Raw genomic sequence first — 16,120 nt, 5'->3', positions numbered from 1 at the left:
ACTGAAATTCAGAGAGATTCAGTCCAAGGTTCCACAGATTCCAGACCAGACAGTTCACCTCCTACAGGCCATGCCGTCTGCTGAGGTGGAACTAAGGGCAGTGAGAATGTTGAGACCCACAAGGGGAGAGCAAGGTATCTACATTTGTTCATTACCCGCCCCCCGCCCCATAGATCTGGAATCATCTCTGGCCCTGACTAGAGCAGCCACGTCACCCTCCATGTCTCACAGGGCCACCAATCTGCCTGTGATTCTGCTTTGACCTGTGAGGTTCAGGCAGGAGGGGCTGGGGATGGAGAGACCCCTTTGCACAGAGCCACTTCCGGGTGGGCCCTCAGCTGCTGGTGAGACCAGGCCGATGTGGTCATCGAGTGGAGTTCATGGCCTGACCAGAGCGTGGCCTCCCAGCCCAGCAGCAGGGACAGCCAGCCTGACACCTGCTGTGAAGGCAGCGAGCACCTTCCTTTCCCTTTTGGAAACTGCACGTGTGTCGTTCTTGCCAGAACACAGAAGGTGAACTAGAGCCCCGCCCTGCGGAAAATCCTCCTTAGCTCCCAGTAGCACCCCAGAGTCCTGGCTGGCTCATCACAGCCATCACGGGCTCCCATGAAAGGCCGCTCTGACTCTGCAGAGGAAAAGGGCCCCCAGACAAACCTCCTCTGGTTTGTTTTTGTTGTTGTTTACAGACTTAGGCATCAGGCTTATCTACTGGACCTCCTTATAAGGGGCAAAGCCTCTCCAGCTGGTCTGCTGCCTTTGAGTGACCTGAACCTTGTTCAGCGTTTGGTCACTCACCAAGCATTGACATGCCAGGTTTTGAGCTCAGCCAAGGCTGTCTGGTCCCCATACTCAAAGGAGAGACAAGCCACAGCAAACAGATAAGTAAGAAATGTCAGGTAGGAATCCAGTGCAGTGAAGGAAACACAAGTGACGGTGTGGGTGGCCGGTGAAAACCTCACTGAGACAGGGACATTTGAGTTGCGTGATATACGAATGCCGTGGGACCATCTGGGGGAACACAGCCAGCAGAGGGAAGAGCAGACACAAAGGCCACGTAGTGAGAGCAAGGTTAGTGGTTTGAAGAACCCAACGCCAAGGCCATGCAGTGAAGTAAGGAGATTCTGCTAGGAAAACACCGCTGCTGTTGATGGGTGGGCAGGAGAGTGGAACCTCCCACTGGCGTCCTCTCCTTCCAGGGTTTATTTCTGCTTATGGGGTCAGTGATTCAGCTCCTGCACCTGCTCCAGATGGAAGGAAATGCAGGCTGTCTCTCGATTTTTGTGCATTAAGTCAAGCCAGTCTCTCCCCTAATCTTTCCTCCAGTTTGGGATTATCTAAGCTAATTGGGAAATCATTACGTCAGCCCGACCTTTCGCTGACACTGAACTCCCTGGTGTTCTTTGAGTGGAAGCAAAACTTGACTAGCAGGACCCACGGTTCTGAGTGCCACCACCCCAGTTCCTGCTGGAGGTTCAGGATTTAGGTGGAAACAGCAACAGGTGCGAGGCATAGACTGTTCTAGGTTGATTCTCTTGCTGCTTAATGGCTGTGTGATCTTCGACAAATCCCATAAAGTCTCTGAACCTTAGTAACAATGGGAATCATATCTACTTCAAAAGGTGGTCGTGAAGATAAACGGAGATAATAGATGATAACCCCTGGCCCAAGGTAAGTGCTTAATGAATCTGAAGTTGTCCTCTTCTCCGATCTCCTGGGGAGCACCCGGAGGCCAAGGCACAACGCTTCTCTAGGAACACATCACCGAGCGACAGTGAGGAGAGTCGGCTCAGCTAGTGATTTGATGATGATTTTGTGCGTTACCATAAGTGACAGTCTCCACAGGAAGAGACCATCAGTAAAAAGGATGGGCGGAGGGAGGGTGATTGGTGGACCACACCTATGGTGCATCTTACAAGGGTACATGTGAAACTTAGTAAATGTAGAATATAAATGTCTTAACACAATAACTAAGAAAATGCCAGGAAGGCTATGTTAACCAGTGTGATGAAAATGTGTCAAACGGTCTATAAAACCAGTGTATGGTACCCCATGATCACATTTATGTACACAGCTATGATTTAATTTAAAAAAGGGGGGATGCATATGGCGACATGGATGAGCCTCAGAAATGTGGTACTGAGTGGAAGAAGCCACTCACAAAAGACCACATGTCCTATGAGACCACTAATATAAAAATGTCACGAATAGCTTAGTCCATAGAGATGAGTGGTTGTATAAGGCTCAGGGGTCAGAGGGAATGGAGTGTCTTTGGGGGGTGATGAATATGTTCTAAAATCAGATTGTGGTGATGGTTGCACAACTCTGTAAACACACTAAAAACCATTATAGTGTACCTTTTAAATGGGTGCCTTTTATGGTATAGACATCATATCTCAATAAAACTGTTTTTCAAAAAGATATATTCCTTTCAGAAATAGCGAAATTTTATTTATTTATTTATTTATTTTTGTTGGGGATTCATTGAGAGTACAAGAAACCAGGTTACACTGATCGCAAGAAATAGCAAAATTTTAAAACAATACCTATTAGGTAGTAATACAAAAAAAAAAGCATCAGTTATTGAGATTGCCTTTTAAGATTCACCTCTGTGCTCGCCTAATAAGGCATTAAAGTCAGTGAAGGTTAATTTTGTGAGAGGTGGATTTCTAGGCCTTTTCAGAGTATGATCCTAAGCAGTCATAGAAATAGAAATGTTTCCTAATTCTATACTAAATTTCATTATCATCTGTTCAGACATACATATTAAGAACCCATTAGAACCACTGTCCTCCACACTGGACCAGGACTAGGTAGGTTGGCTATCTTTAAGGAGGGTCCAGGCTGGTGCTGTGGGACATTAGCTGCATTAGTCTGGGTTCTCCAGAGAAACAGAACCGATAGGGTATATGCACAGCAGAAAATTTGTTATAAGAAGTGGCTCGTGTGACTGTGGAGGCCTTCAAGCCCCACACTGGAAGCCAGGAGAGCCCTGCTAGTCCAAGGGCAGCAAGGTCAAGACCCAGGAGGAGCTGATATTTCAGCTTGAGTCCAAAAGCAGGAAGAGCCGATGTCACAGCTCAAAGGCAGTCAGGCAGGAAGGATTCTCTCTTACCCTCTGGAGAGTTAGCATTTTGTTCTAGTTAGGCCTTTGACTGGATGAGGCACATCCACAGCAGGGAGGGCAATCTGCTTTACTCAGTCTGCCAATTCCCATCTAGAAACACCTTCACAGGCCCACCCAGAATGATGTTTGACCAAATATTCTGGGTACCCCATAGCCCAGTCAAGTTGACACATAAAATGAACCATCAGACTAGTTCAGTGAAATGTTCTGGCCTCTGTCTGCTCTAACCAGTATTCCTGGAAGAGTCAGGGTGGGGTACCACATTCTGTAGTCCTTAGGAATTCAAAATGCACCCTTGGAAGCCAAAGGTCCTGACAAGTCCTGCAGCACAAGGAAACCTATTTATTTTCACAAACACACTGTTTCTCAATCTGATCAATCTAGAAACACTCATATACTCCCTTTTCTTTTCTTTTTTCCTTTCCTTCTTTTTTTTTTTTTTGAGACAGCATTTCACTCCAATGCCCTGGGAGTGTCATGGCCTCATCATAGCTCACAGCAACCTGAAACTCTTGGGTGTAAGCAATCCTCTTGCCTCAGCTACCGAGTAGCCGTGACTACAGGCATCCACCACAATGCCCAGCTAGTTTTTCTGTTTTCAGTAGATACGGGGTCTCGCTCTTGCTCAGACTGGTTTCAAACTCCTAACCTCAAGCTATCTACCTGTATTGGCCTGGCTTCCCAGACTGCTAGGATTACAAGTGTGAGCCGTCACCCCCGGCCTGTTTTTACTTTTATTTTTCGAAACTAGCATATCGCACAGAATAGTTTGACAAATGTTCAAGTAAAATAAATGGGACTGGGCTATACTGGAAGTATATATGTAGTACAGCACTAAAATTAGCAGATTCCTCCCAGGTAGGACAAAGTGAGGGTGTAAGAGTATCAGGAAGGCTTTCTACAGGAGGTCACCTGTGAGCATGCTGTTGAGGAATCAAGGCATTCACCTGGCCAGCTGAGATGATCTGGGTCCCTGATGGGTAGCGACATGCGGAAAGGTCTGTAATATTCGATTGGCTTTTCCCAGCCTGAAGGAACAGCAATAGGATTTGTTATGGTTATATTTTGGCTCCATCATTGGTGACAAGTTCCATCTCTCCTGAGTTCATGGTTGTGTTTTTCGCTAAACTGGCACTGAGAGAGAGCCAGGCTAGAGATAGTAATGGTGTCCTCTCTGTGATCTAAGGACCGCGTCCTATGGTCTCTGTTTCTCATGTGAAACTACCCCATTGGGGAATGAAAACAGCCTAGCGCCAATACATGGTCCGTCCACTGGCAGCAACTTAGTCTTGCAGAAAACACTGAGTATTGTATTCTGGATTTGAACATAACTAACCCTTCGATACTGTAACCATCACCACTGACCAATGAGTACCAACCCTGTGCCCAGCCCCGCTTCCATCTCATCAAATCTGCCTAGTAGCTATAAACTGTACCTGTCTTCATGGGTATTTTATCCATTCAAAGACAGAAGATAATCCACTTTAGAAGATGTGCTGTGAACTTCAAAAGGGCAACTAACTTTTAACAGGAAGGAACAGACTGGGAGATGGCAAAGGGTAGTGTCCTGGGCAGAGGGAGGAAGGGAAGTTGATTTTGATGGGTGGGGGGAGAATGTCACCAAGGGGCAGTGTTGATACTTTTAGGCTCAGGACACCACTGTGCATTGTGAAATGACCAGAAAACCGAAAACACTGAGGCTTTACCAAAGCTGAATGCAGGGCTGTGCCTGTGGCTCAGTGAGTAGGGTACCAGCCCCATATATACCGAGAGTGGCAGGTTCAAACCTGGCCCCCACCAAACTGCAGCAAAAATATAGCCAGGTGTTGTGGTGGGCACCTGTAGTCCCAGCTACTCAGGAGCTGAGGGCATGCCCTTTTCCCACCCCAAACGAAAGAGAGAGGGAAAGAGAGATTCTTCCTATTTGTAAAACTTATCACTGTGGTAATCATCATAGGAGCGGTCAGAAATGGGTTGGGCTTATTATTACTTTATGGTTTAATCTTATTTTCACTTTGAATTATGTTTTGGAGGTGGCCCTATGGTTTTGTTAGGGCTTCCAGCCTCTGAAGTTCTAAATCCAGCTGTGATTATGCTGAATAGTTCTCACATAACTGCTGGGAGCAGCTTAGTAGAATCAGAATAAGTCATTCAGAAAATGTGGCCTGGATTGTTCTCCCTCTGGAAACAGTGAGACCTGAGATTCCTCTACCAGCCACCCCAGAACTTACAACTCTGATGTTGCCCATCCTTGATTTGTCAACACCAGATTACCATCTCCAAGGAAAAACTTCCAAAAATCATTATTTGAACGTTTTTATTGGATATTTGAACCTTTTTCCTGATTATGTTGCTGGGCAAGTTAGTAGATACCCAATAGCTATTTTCTGAATAAATGAAGGAATATGCCAGTGAATGAATGAATGTGTGAGTGGATACATGCATTTGCACCTGTGGGGAAATTCATTATTACTGGGTATTCTCCTCTGGATTCACTTCTATCACACTAGCATGTGTTAGCCAAGTAACCCAAGCTGGAGATCTGAATTCCTAACAATCTGGTGGATTTGAGGGGCAGGTGAACAAGTTTTCCCTTCATGGTCAGCACTTGACTGTAAGTGTGCACTGCTGGAAAGGGCAAGTCAGCAAAGGAAATGAGGCAGGACCAAGGAGATGCAGCTGATGTGGGAGGAGGGCAGGCTTCACAGCCCCAAGCTGGCGGCATCATTGAGGAGGAAGGACGGCTCCTGCAAAACTGTGCCTAGACACATGGGCTCTCCCACCAAAGGATTGGTCTCTCCTTTCTTTCTTAAAGGATTACAGAATAAATAGGAATTGGTATTAAATGCTGATGGATGGATGGATGCATGAATGGGGAGTGGATGGATGGATGAATAGGTGGATAGGTAGATGGGTGAATAGATAAATGGGTAGGTAGATGAGTGAATAGATGGATGGATGGATAGATAGATGGGTGGATGAATGGTGGATGGGTGAATACATGGATGGATTGATGGATAGGCAGATGGTTGAATAGATGGATGGATAGGTGGATGGGTGACTAGATGGATGGATAGGTGGATGGGTGAATAGATGGATGGATAGGTGGATGGGCGAATAGAAATACATAGGTAGATGGGTCGATGAGCAGAGACATGGAGTAATGAAAAGGCCATTGATCCTCAATGGCAGAGCCACTCAGCTCCTCTGAGCTCAGCTCTGTCATCTGTGAAAGGGAATGATAAGCCCCGCCACTCCCTAGTTCCAAGGGCCATAACAAAGCTCAAAATAAAAGCCAGACAGCATTGTTCAGTCAAGATACTCTGCAGCTATAAGAAGTTATTTTCTATGTAACCTCTTCCCTCCAAAGACTGCCTCTAATCCCCCAAGCTGCAAATATATTATGATTAAAGTGCAAGAGTAAGTCAAAATCTTAGTAAACTCTGTGATCACGTTGGAATTCCTTCAACAAACTCTGCATGGATTTTTTTCTCCTCTCAGCTCCCAAGCAATTTTTCTTAAGTTGGAGGTTGCCAAGATTTTATGGCTATTTGGTTATCTTATCCATCCAGATGGTTAGCATTAATTTATGCTGAAATAAATCTACAGAACCTCATCTGTCTCAGTGCTCCAGAAGCATTAGGTGTAAGGCCTAAAAAAAATCATAATATATAGTCTCCTAAGAGGCTGAGGTGTGATGTTAGTGCATGCTTTTTATTCAATTTGGCTTGAAATTCTCCTTTTCTATCCCTTGATACTTGTATATAAGTAAATTGGGTTGTTTGGTCTGAGAAATCTAAACTTATTTTTATGACTTTTAATACATACGCTTGTCTCAAGTTACTTAGTCGCCTTTTATTGAGAAAAATTAAGCTGTGATTTATTACCCGATGATAAAATTTGAACACCTTTTCTTCATTTCTAAATATTAATTTTTTTTATTAAATCATAGCTGTGTACATTAATGCAGTCATGGGATACAATGTGCTGGTTTGAAATATTTTCATCAAACTGGTTAACATAGCCTTCATGGCATTTTCTTAGTTATTGTGTTAAGACATTTATATTCTACATTTAGTTAAGTTTCACATGTACCCTTGTGAGATGCACTGCAGGTGTGGTCCTGCCAATTACCCTCCCTCCACGTGAGAGTTGGTGACTAGGCATTCAAATACTTATTAGATATGTGACCTCCAGCAAGTCTTTTGGGCTCGCTGAGCTATATTTCCATCACTTAAGTAGACATGTACTTGCAGGACTACTGTGAAGATTAAATGCCATAACACATATGGGGTTCTTGGCATATAATAGCACTTACTAAATGTTGTTAGGTAGCATTGTCGTTATGGTTGAGCTGATGAAGGATTTTGAAGGAAAGTCCAGTTCCTGGACTTTGATTTGGAACAAGTTAGGACAAAATAACAGCCCCTGGCACTGCTGGTACCGTTTGCTTTCTGCCGTACACTTGCTGAGACATGAATTGGGGCACACTATTCATTGTCATGCTATTCCGGGACTTCTCAAGCAGACACTCTGGTGTCTTCTGATAGTTTCAGAAATCCATTCAAAATATTTCTATATCATGATTCATAGGATTGACCTTTTTCTCAATCTCTCTGGCATGGTCCAGGCCTTGGCTAACTATCTCCCACCTGCCAGACTATGGGAGACGGCTGTGCTCTAGGAGAAAGTTCTCTGTAGTTCCCTGCTCATTCAGATACAGAAGACACTAACGAGTAGGTAGTCGGTTGATGATTACTGTAATAACAAATGGGAAATTTGGTTCTGGTAGGAGATACATACATATTCAGTTACTACACCTCACTCCCTCTGGGCTCTTTATGCTAAAACTTCAGGACTTCTGGACAAGACTTGCAAATGTGGAGCTTGCTGTATCAAAATAGCTGCTCAGTAGAACTTTTGGGTTTTGTTCTTTATTTTTATTTTAAGAGTTTATGTTTTGAATCCATTTTCATCTCTTTCTTGGGATTGGTTTGAGGATTGTGGTCCCAAGTATAGGTCCCAATTTCCAAGGCACATGGTCCTTCTCCTGTGTAGATGCCACAAACCTACAGTTGTTGCACCAACTTTTCTAGCATTGCCAGGTACCAGGCGTGGTTGTGATGGTGGAGCCCAGGACACAGCAGGTGTGGGAGGAAGTCAGCAAATACTTACTGGACGTGTGACCTCAGGTGAGGACCTGTGCCAGACACCAGCACGTCTGGGGGTTGGCTTTTTTGGGGGGGGTGCGGGAGTTATTTTTAGCATCCAAGTGCTTTATATCTTTCCTTCTCATTTGGGTGCTCAAGCCAATGGTTGTTGATTGAATTCTTAAAAGCATCTTGCACATCGGGGCACTAAGTAAATGTGTCTCAATCCTAGACAGCACAACAGTAGTAATGGTTCACATTTAGTGAGTACTTATGATGCACTGCACACCATGATAAGCACTTTATGCTAATTATCTTGTTTCATCCTCCAGCCACCTCATAATAGATGTTGGGACAGTCCCCATTTTACAGATGAAGAAACTGAGGCCAAAGAGCTTAGAAGCTTGTCCATAGTCATAGCTAGGAAGCAGGAGGCCAAGGATTTGACCCCAGGGTGGTCTTTAGACAGAATCCAGGGAGTGAACAGGTGCTATGAATTGAGATGGGATGATAGATGTCACAGTCAGTTTATCTCCAGACTCCTTTTAAAGAAATAGCCTTTTCTACACAGAATGATCATATGCCAAATAGCCCCAAAGACATCTTTTCTTTTGCAACTGTGGATTTTAGTAGCACCAACAATATTTGCTGGAGAAATGCAGTCTTCCGGTATAAGAGCCACTGTTTTCATAAGATAGCCACATTTTCTACTGCTTAATGCTGTTGGGCGAGGGCCGAGGTGGCATTCTGTGTTTCCTGCTCTCGGAGGGTGTGTGGAGAACAGGCGTTCACACTTGACTTTGGCAAGCCTATAGTCATGTTTTCTGTGCCTCATTTCCCTGCATGGTGCTAGATGGGCCTTATGATTCTCAGAAAGCACACGATGTGGTTGTTTGTGTGGTTATATGAATTGGGGGCCCTATGTGTGCTTTGAGAACCCCAGGTGGTTACCGCAGAGGGAACCTACATTCTTCCATTTCTAAATGAGATGCAAGCATATATATTATCGTGTATATTGAGCACATTCAATGGACGCTATTCTGTCCATTTTACAGATGGGAAAACTGAGGGAAGGAGAAATTAAATAACTTCCCACTAGTCCCCAGTAAGTGATAAAGTGAAATGTGGCTCAAGAACTCCTGAGCCTGTGTCCTAAACCCTTTTTTCCACTCTGCTTGTTTTGCTGGAAACAATAGTGAAATTTAAACTTCACCCTGAAACATGTATTTTAAAACTTTTAAAATATCTTCAAGATGATCTTCAGACATATTTGCAAAAATATTTTTGCAAAAAAATATATTTGCAAAAAAACATTCCTTGAGAATGTTTGATCAGGTATTACTTATAATAAGAAATTGCAAGTAGATAATAACTAAAAGGAGGGGCTTGGTTAAATGTATTTTGTCACAGCCATATAAGGAAAACTTGGCCCTTAAAAAGATGTGAAATAAAATTTACAGATACGGGGCTGGGCGCAGTGGCTCGCACCTATAATCTTAGCATTCTGGGAGGCCGATCACTTGAGCTCAGGAGTTTGAGACTAGCCTGAGCAAGAGCGAGATCCCCATCTCTACTAAAAATAAAAACATTAGCCAAGTGTGGTGGCAGGTGCCTGGCAGCTACTCAAGAGGCTGAGGTAAGAGGATCTCTTGAGCCCGGGAGTTTGAGGTTGCTGTGAGCTATGATGATGCCAGGGCACTCTACCCAGGGTGACAGAGTGAGACTCTGTCTCAAAAAAATAAATAAATAAAATTTACAGACATGGGAACCTGCTAACAAGCTATTGCTAAATAAAAATCGTAGGCTTGGCTCGGGGCCTGTAGCACAGTGGTTACAGCGCCAGCCATATACACCAAGGGTGGCTGGTTTGAACCCAGCCTGGGTCAGCTAAACAACTGCAACAACAAAAAAGAAAAAATAGCGGGCGTTGTGGCGGGTGCCTGTAGTCCCACCTACTCGGGAGGCTGAGGCAAGAGAATCACTTAAGCCCAAGAGTTTGAGGTTGCTGTGAGCTGTGACGCCACGGCACTCTACCAAGAGCAACATAGTGAGACTCTGTCCCCCCACCAAAAAATCATAGGCGTTTTACTATAGGTGTTATGTGATCTAATTCATGGTAGGCACATAGGTTAGAGGAACATTTTTAGAAGAACATATATCAAAATGTTAACAGTGCTTCTTCTGGCTGTCTATTGTGATGTGGGCTTTGTTCTCTTGTAACTTTCCTCATTTCCCCCCTAAAGTTTTCTGCAATTAGTAGAGATTAGGAAAAGAAATTTTTAACACCAAAACAAACCTTGGCCTCACCCCAAATCCCTTCCTACCCACCTGAAATCTCAAGGCCATAAATCACCTGTTACCTCCTGGAGTGGTCACAGTTCTTCTGGAAGCTTTTTCTATTGCCGAGGGTAGGGCAGTTCTGTCGTTTGGCAAGCTGACACATGAGACCCTCAATTGTATGTTTTGTTCTGGTTAATACTGGGGCATGAGACTAGCCTGGTGGCTCATGCCTGTAATCCTAGCACTCTGGCAGACCAAAGCTCAGGAGCTCTCCCCTGAACTCTGAAATATGACACCAGCCCGAGCAAGAGCCAGCCCCCATCTCTAGTAAAAGTAGAAAAAACTAGCCAGGTGCTGTGTCCGGCACCTATAGTCCCAGCTACTTGGGAGACTAAGACAAGAGGATCACTTGAACCCAAGAATTAGAGGTTGCCGTGAGCTATGGCACCATGGCACTCTACCCAGGGTGACAGAGTGAGACTCTGTCTCAAAAAGACAAAAACAAAAGCATACTGGGACATGACTTACCTCCCAGCATCCATGCAGCTGAGGGGAGGGGGGCACAGTCCTCTGAGGCTCTCTTTTGTGCATTCATTCAACCTTTTAATGAGCATTCACTCTAATTATAATTAATGTTTATTTGACGCTTCCCTGTGCCAGGCACTGTGTTGGGTACTGCCTTATAACAGTGCCCAAGACAGCAGCGTACCTGCTCGAAGTTAGAGATGGGGTCAGGGAGATACCTGGCCTTTAATTCAAGGGGACATGAGGGCTGCCCTGGGAGAGACAGAGCCCAACACAGGGACCATCTGCTTAACTCAAGAGAAAAACCTAGTTCCCTCTTTCCCCCAGCCCCATACCCAGCTGTGCTCCCACAAACCCGTCACTGTCCCCTCTCCTGTGGTCTCTTCCCTCTCCTCCCTTTCCAGTCTCTCACACACATACCTCTTTCACAAAATGCCAGGGTATTTTGTTTTAATTTAAAACCACTGTGCAGAAATCATAATTTCAGTCCAAACGTAGAGAGCCCAAGGGGTTTGCGTGACATTTTCCAGAGTGTTTTCAATTTGTCTGATAGCGATTGTCTCCCCATTCAGGTGGGCTGAGACTCTCGTAACGAAGGTGAAGATTTAAAAATAAATGATTCCCATCTAGCCATAGAAAATCAATCGGGCAGAGAAAGGATTGAGAGGAGCAAGTGAGATTTAGCCTTCATTAAAACAACATGGCACCTCTAAGTAAGGTGAGGATCTGGTTAATAGCTTTCTACTGCAGTGGAGTTGGCGGGAGGAATTGCAGGGGAGTCTTCGAGGATTTAGACATTCCCTTCCTATCCCAGCAGCTCTGTGCATTCTGGAGGCTACATCGCCTCATTTGTATTTCTCTTTTCAATTCGCTAAAATTATTCTTTTTCTTAAAGCTGACTTCATTTGTCATTTCTTGATGGGAAGGAATAAAAATTAACTTCTGACCCCAGCTCATATGAAAAACGGATGCATCAGGCCCAGCAGGCCAGGCCTTCTTCTGGCGGGTCACAGAGCAGATGATGACAGACAGGCTGTTTGATGAGAGACATGAGCAAGAGAATAAAAACAGACAGATCGGAGAATGCGAGACCACATCCAGATTGTCCCAAGAGCAGCTTATCTCCCTGGGATTACTGCATGCTAGAATCATCTTAGCCAACATCAAGGAGTGGTCTTTTCTAATCTGAAAGAATCCTTGGTTGGCTATGTTGAAAAAATTAGGTAATAGAGACAGCTACCGTCTTCTTTCCTCCCAGTTCTCATCAGGTCTGGATGAGTCACCTAAAGCAGGACAAGGGGCACCAGGCTGTGGCAGCCAGTCTTGTGCAGATCGGATGAATCCTAAGTGTCATGATGGATACACAGATGAAAGTGTGACAGCAGGGTGAATGACTGCCACGTGCTGGGCAACTGCCACCCTCCCTCAGGGAGTCGCTACCTCAGGCAGGCCCTTTCTGTCCTCCTCACTGCAGACTCTCTGCAGAGCAGTCCCTGGCCACAGACTGGACCCCATGCCTGCCTCCTTGTTTTGATTTTATCATCACTTTTTTTTTTTTGAGACAGAGTCTCACTCTGTCGTCCCAGGCTAGAGTGCCATGGCATCAGCCTAGCTCACAGCAACCTCAAACTCCTGGGTTCCAGCAATCCTCCTACCTCAGCCTCCCGAGGGACTACAGGGACATGCCACAAGGCCCAGCTAGTTTTCTATTTTTAGTAGAGATGGGTTCTGCGCTCTTGCTCAGGTTGCTCTCAAACTCCTGAGCTCAAACAATCCACCCAGCTTAGCCTCCCAGAGTGCTAGATTACAGGCAAGACACATTACACCCAGCTATCACCACTTTTACATACATAGAGGGGTTTTGAATTTTGAGAGCACAATGATGAGTTTGCTCAAGGATTTCATTGCTTTCTGAATGGGACACCTGGTTCTGGACACACAGTGACTTCCCCGTGGGCAGCTCCAGCTCCGGCTCTGCAGTTAGACTCATGGAGCGAGCCTCGGCCCTCAGAACCTCAGAGCACAAAATCACAATCACAGCTGCTCTCAAGGAGGGCTCTCGGCCTGGAGGCCTGGCTTGTCCCCTCTGAAGTCAGGTGTCTGCCCACCATGTACAGGTATTGCATTAGACCCCAGGGAGCCAATGCGACCGTGAAAACTAGCTAAACCTTCACAGCATCTGCAGCTTGCCGGATGGGGTTTTAAGCCTTTCACACATTTTAGCTCACTGAATCCTCATGACAAACCTCTGAGGTAAACACTATTATTATAGAGAAGTGATACACGGAAAAGTTAAATAATTGACTGTGTCAGTATGCCTGGGCTGCTGTTAACACACCACAGACCAGGGGACTTGAACAGAAGAAATTGTCTCACAGTTCTCGAAGTCCAAGATCAAGGCCATGGCAGGTTTGGTTTCTTCTGAGGCCTCTGTCCCTGGCCTCTTGTCCTCACATGGCCGCCCCTGTGCACACACACAGGTCTGGCATCTCAGTTTCCCCTTCTCAGAAGGGCACTAATTAGATGGGATGAGGCCCTTCCCTAAAGACCTCATTGTAACTTAGTTTCCTCTTTTAAGACCTTATCCTCAAATATAGTCATGTTCTGAGGTGCTGGGGGTTAGGAGGTCAATGTATGACCAACATATGGTGGGGCACAAGCCAGCCCTTCACAATCACCCAGTGGGACACCACTAGAAATTGGAGGAACTGAAATTGGAGCCCAGAGCCCGCACTCTCACGTTACCATTCAACACGTAGGATGACAATCCTTATAATGTATCCTTTAAACAGGGACGTTTTGAGAGACAGGGGCATCATTAATATTTCTATTGGGTGAACAACCATGAGACAGGGTTGTCTCGGGCAAACTAGGATGTGTGGTCACCTAAATTATACTGCTTCCCAACTCTGGCAGAGTGGTGCCTGCCCTTGTGGCCTCCACAGTCCCCTGGGTGGGAGACAAGAAAGTGACAATGTTTATGCCACATGCCAAGTGCCAGGGCGTGGGGGTTTCTGAAAAATGGGACCACGAACAAAGGCCCCTGATTTGGATTCTGGAAGTCAGGGAAGGCTTCCTGGAAGAAGCAGCAATTAAGGTGAGATTGATAGGGCGGCGCCTGTGGCTCCGTGAGTATGGCGCCAGCCCCATATACCAAGGGTGGCAGGTTCAAACCCAGCCCCAGCCAAATTGCAACACAAACAACAACAAAAAGATGAGATTGATGGACAGGTGGGAGCTAGGCAGCGTGGATTGTAGGGTGATTGAAGGGATGCCAAGGCCTTAGTCCAGAGAGGAGTCCTCTAGCCTCGGTCACTGCCCTACCCTCTGGGACCTCCTGAATGAAATGAGATAGAGTTTTTACCAAGGTTCTGCAGACTTTTCTTAATGGTCCAGATGGTAAATATTTTAGGCTTTGTGAGCAAAAAGCAAAGCTATTGTATAGGAACTTATATAACCATTTAAAAATATGAAAATCATTCTTAGCTCTGGGGCCATAAAAAACATAGGCAGCTAATTGGATTTGGCCCACGGGTTTTTGTCAAAGGTTTGCATCTTATGCTACTTTAACTGGTTTACCTGTTCTTCAAAAGCCTTGCCAGGTATTATATAGACAGTGGGGGAGGGGGAGAATTCATTTGTTAACTACCTTCCCCGTTCCTCTTATTCAGCATTCCTCTTAACTCAGCACTGCCCCAGGCCCTGGGGTTCAAAGGTAGCCAGGCTGTCCTTCATAGATATTTTTCGAGTGTATATTTTCTGTGGTCATTTCCTTGAAAAACTGGTCAGGAGCGCAGCCCCCTGTTATGATGCTGTGTCAGTGGAGAGACAGAGTTTCATGAAGCAGCTGCTTTTACCTTGGGCACCTGCCACGCTTCTGTCTGGGGTCATGGTTATTTCCATAAAGTAAAGTGTGAATGAGGCGAAGGGGGTGTGAGCTTTTGTGAGAATGAAAGATTGAAGTTCTTTGAACTTCTGGGATAAAAAGGCCAAGTTGTCACTGAAGCTATTCTCAATGGGTGAGTGATTAAAGCCTATTGGAGTTTCCACTGTCTTCTTTTGACATCAGAACTTTCTGCCCTCTCTGCCAGAGCAACTCTGAGTCCTCAGCTTTGATGTGGGAATTAGAGTTCCCAGGGCCTGAGTCACATTTGAGGCCCCAGTGCTGTACAAGTCAGTAGCTTCCATTTGGTGGAGGGGTTCCCATCAGACCCTTTGCTGGGTGGAAAAGAAAATAGCCAGAGAAGAATCTGGAAGTTGGTCCTTGAGTCAGCTATTGTGAAATGGCAGCGATGAGGGACATTGGGGAGTTCTTTGAAGGTTGGTGCACTGCCTTCAAATCTGGTCATTGTCATTTACCAATAATGTCTGTGGTCTTGAACAAGTAACGGGACTTCTTTGAGCCTCAGCTTTCCCATCTGTAAAATGGACATGGTATTGCCTGTCCAGCTGGCTTGCCACAAGGACAAAATTGTGAAAATTACCAGCATTTAGCAAGTGCTTCTTATGGGCCAGCCATTGTCCTGAGAACCTCATCTTAGCCCCTCCAAGACCCTATATGATGAAGGTACTGAGGCCAAGAGAGGTTTTGCATCTGTTCCAAGAACTAGGCAGTTTGGTTCCAGAATCAACATCTTTAACTGTTAGGTGACACTGCTTCTTAAGAGAGACAAGACTCAAAAAAACACACAGTCGAAACTCTACAAGATGATGACTGTAACAGATTGGTCAACATATGGAGGTGGTCAACATAAGGAAGTAGGCCTACTGTACTGCTACAACCATGTGGTGCATGTCCAGTCTTTGAAAATTAGCACAACTTAAGGAGGTGGTCAGTGCAGGGACGTGGTCAACTCTGGAGGTTCAACTGTAATTCCTAACAATGTGTGTGTGTGAGAGAGAAAGAGAGAGACCTTGTGGTTTGCAAATTGATAAAGCATTTCCTGAGCTCCTAATCTAGGCAAAGACCCAGAGATATTAGGATGACTAAGGCACAGTTCCTGGCTGCAAGGGGGGAAACCTGCAGACAGACATTTCTATC

General features: G+C 45.3%; 1 protein-coding gene across 3 annotated transcripts in view; it reads left to right on the top strand.

The window, feature by feature from the left end:
• CHST11 (carbohydrate sulfotransferase 11) overlaps positions 1–16,120 on the top strand; it is a 257,898-nt gene that overhangs the window by 193,497 nt on the left and 48,281 nt on the right. The window lies entirely within an intron of this gene.

The sequence above is a fragment of the Nycticebus coucang genome, chromosome 3 (assembly GCF_027406575.1).
Source record: "Nycticebus coucang isolate mNycCou1 chromosome 3, mNycCou1.pri, whole genome shotgun sequence".
In the NCBI taxonomy this organism is placed as follows: domain Eukaryota; kingdom Metazoa; phylum Chordata; class Mammalia; order Primates; family Lorisidae; genus Nycticebus; species Nycticebus coucang.
The sequence above is the reverse complement of the archived record's forward strand: the minus strand, read 5'-3'. Positions and strand labels throughout refer to the sequence as shown.